Source organism: Urocampus carinirostris, chromosome 3, assembly GCF_059441175.1.
Source record: "Urocampus carinirostris isolate Australia breed hairy pipefish chromosome 3, RoL_Ucar_1.0, whole genome shotgun sequence".
Taxonomy (NCBI): domain Eukaryota; kingdom Metazoa; phylum Chordata; class Actinopteri; order Syngnathiformes; family Syngnathidae; genus Urocampus; species Urocampus carinirostris.
Window position 1 is genome coordinate 23254198 of NC_142351.1, and position 3602 is coordinate 23257799.

General features: G+C 40.0%; 1 non-coding gene across 1 annotated transcript; it reads left to right on the forward strand.

The window, feature by feature from the left end:
• Positions 1 to 33: 33 nt before the first annotated feature.
• On the forward strand, positions 34 to 115 carry trnas-aga (transfer RNA serine (anticodon AGA)). The gene has a single exon. It is a non-coding gene; the product is annotated as a tRNA-Ser (tRNA).
• Positions 116 to 3602: the final 3487 nt, after the last annotated feature.

A 3602-nucleotide genomic window follows, 5' to 3' on the forward strand; every position in this document is an offset into this window, starting at 1 on the left:
CTATCTTTGCCAACCCCTTCATTTTGGCATCAAGTTGTCGTGGCCGAGTGGTTAAGGCGATGGACTAGAAATCCATTGGGGTCTCCCCGCGCAGGTTCGAATCCTGCCGACAACGACTTGTTATTTTTGAGTCACTTTTCAATTGATTGAAGCGATCGTCAGATCAAAACATCATCTCACTCAGTCGGCAGTCTTAGTTTGTGGCTTTTTTTAGGGACAAAAACAACAAACAACTTCAATCACTAATTAACAGGAAACAAGACATATTTTGCACAGAAAACAACTTACAATACAATGATATAATACATATGCCTGTATGAAGTAGGCCTAGGCAAAACTTTTAACATTTTATTACATTCCTTCTTGCGGGGACGACATATTCAAAATCTAAACAAAGAAATGACACATCAGACCTCCAATTATACCGCTAGAAACTCAACAGTATTCATCCTCTTTAGCATATCTATCGAAACGACGTATAGTCAATATGTTTTTTAAATTGGTACAAATTACAGACATTTCATGTTATCTAAATCACTCCATAAATTATTTTATTTTTGGGCGCTTACAATTGCTTTTCAATGTTGTGCAATCATATTTAACTTTGAAGTTGTGGATTTCCCTTCATCACATGTGTCAGAATCCAGTCCTAAAGGGCCGGATGTCAGAGTCAAAGTCAGCTTTATTGTCAATTCTGCAGCAAAAACAGAATTGAAATTGCGTTTCTCTCAGCCCCCTGTGTCTTTAAAAATAAGAACATAAAAAACACTATGTTAGGACACACTACACTAAGACACACATGTAGACAGTAAGACATATTGCTCATGAATCAAGTGTGTGTGGAAAGGGAAACCTCTAAAACTTTCAGAACGCTTAGTCTTCAGAAAACAACGGTTCAATGTTGGTTGGGAATTGATGCTTACTTACCCTATATACTTATCATAGAAATTGAAGTCAAACTATATTTAAGCCTGTTTTAGCATGTTTGATTTTGATTTTATAAACTGTTTGTACGTCCTTTGTACCATTTGTAATTCACAATCCTGATAGCTTTCTTCTGTAGTTGAATAAGCATTTTTATATAGCTTCTATGTGTACAGTATTCATCAAAATCACTTTACAAAGACTTGAAAAAGGCGCAAATTTAATGAAATGTACATGAAGTAAAAGTGTTTGTTTTTTTTGCCAAATATATGTCTGCATCTACTCATCACTTCAATGTTCTTTGCTCATTTGGATTGTATACAATACTATTTTCATGAGGTATCCAGCTAATATCATGACTCAAAGTCACTTTGAGAAACTTTTAATGTTCAACGTTTTCTATCCGAACATTAACCATCTTTATTTGTATAATAATTACATCATATCATATAAATGGTGCGGAGCTCTAGGGTTCAAGTACAGCTACCGGCCTCCCCGTGCGGAGTTTGCATGTTCCCTCTGTGCCTACGTGGGTTTCCTCAAGGCACTCCGGTTTCCTCCCACATTCCAAAAACTGGCAACCAGTTCAGGGTGTCCCCACTGCATGAAAATGGCACCCTCGGGACCCTGGTGAGAATAAGTGGTGCATAAAATGGATGTATAACGTAACAGACTGACATACAGACAGACAGACAGACAGACAGACAGACAAGAGAATTTGAGAATAGCAATTGCGTATTAAAGTTAAAGCATTCAAGTTAGTTCAATTTCGTCAGGGTCAGCTTGCATCATCTCCTCATGTAAATTTACAGAGAACAAAGCGGCCTTTAATGGATTAAAGGACCTTTTTTCCACCCTAATATAACTTGTGAATTTACATACTGTAAACTCTTGGCTGCAATCCAGCCAATGTATCACGTTCAATATAGGCAGAAGATGGAGACAGCAATGATCGGAATGCGGAATTTGGCTTGTGCAGATTTCAACACACAAAGCTCATCTGCGTGCAGACACTTGCCGCCGTGTGCGAGCATGCGCGCCTCTAATCCTCGTAAAGGCTTCCATGCCAGGCACTGGCCCAAAAAAATCGGATGTTTTTTCGTCGCCTCCAGCCAAGCAATTCCCAGACACGCATCTTTCTCACAGCTCGGTTCAAGCGAGTCATTTCTCTCAGTTTCTCCCGTGCGTCATTTATGAAATGGGCGGGGAGGGCGGTTGTAAGCCCCAAACCCAGGTTTCTCCTCTTCACATGTCCTCTGCGGCACCAAGCCTTGGGGCAATTGTGAAAATATGCAATGTTTGACCTTGGCTAGTGAGCAGCATTTTTTTTAATATAACGAAGAAAGGACATTGACATCCTGATGTAAAGCAGAAACTATCAACAGACAGCAAAAGTATTAGCAAGCAATAAAAAGGCACTTAAGCATTGCATTCATCACCATTTGCTCGAGTGAGGTGAGCGCACACAAATAAACTCTGGATGGGGGAACAGTAGTTCCACAGAGTAGAGAAAAATTGTCGGAATCTCTGAAGGAGCCTGATAGCATAAAGACTGACATGGTACCGCAATTTTAGGCTTGGGTACAAATCTACAGGTATTGTAGGCAGAAAGAACCGTGGTATGGTTTGATAAAACCAAACTATCATTAAATCTATCTGTAGGGTAGTTAGTGCTTGTTCAAAAAGAACATGTTAAAGAGTTTAGGTTTATCAGAGTGATTATTAGCCATGATATTAGCGGAAGACCCTATATAAATAGTATAGAATTCAAATTAGCAAAAACCCTTGCAATGATGAGTAGACCAAACAAAAGACAGGCTTAATGTGTCGCACGTCCGCGCGTGGGCTTTGGCCCCTTCCTTCTCGCACAGTCCGTATTGCTGGCTCATTGCGTGAAAATCACCTCTCCTCCTTGCAAGTCTTCACAAATTAAATATGAAATTCCGGGTTTTCTTCGGGCTCAGTCCGCAAATCTTGTTAATTGGTCAGACCTGTTTCAGCCATTGTTTGTTGACAAAATCAATACTATAATATATTTGCTTGTGCAACTTGTCCTCAAGTTTAACTGTGGTTGGTGTGATCACATTGAGGCATTACTGCCCCCTTACTGATGTTTCCTTTCGCCTCGGCCTTCTACGAGGCTCTTCTTCACCAACTCGAAATCTGATTGGCTGTACTAACATCTTTATCAAACTCTGGTGTTATGCCCCAGGCCCTTAAGAAGTTTTTGCGGACATATATGGGCAGATTACTGGCCCTATCAACAAGTAATGGCGGAAATTTGATTGGTTAAATGCTTAAAGATGAAAGCACCTGATTGGGAGCAGCACAACCTGGGAAAATAATGAAAGGAAGCTGACAGACCCTTTGGAATTATTTAATAAGTGGACAAAATATAGTTGACATCACATGATTCAAATATTTTTTGGCCAGCAGAAAAGCCCTTGCAGTCCTTGACGGCCCTCCACTGTGTATTATATTATTGTCTTGTAAAGTTGTTTTTTGTGTAAATGGTTTATTGTTTTCTTTGTATTAATTAACGATTGGTTTTGAGCTGTGCCGAAATAAAATGCCACGAACAAACTGACACTTGTGGGGGGAAAGGGCGCGCACCAGTATAACCAGTTAAAATGCATAAATCACCCCTCCGAGGCTCGGCCCCGCCCACAAGCAACAAG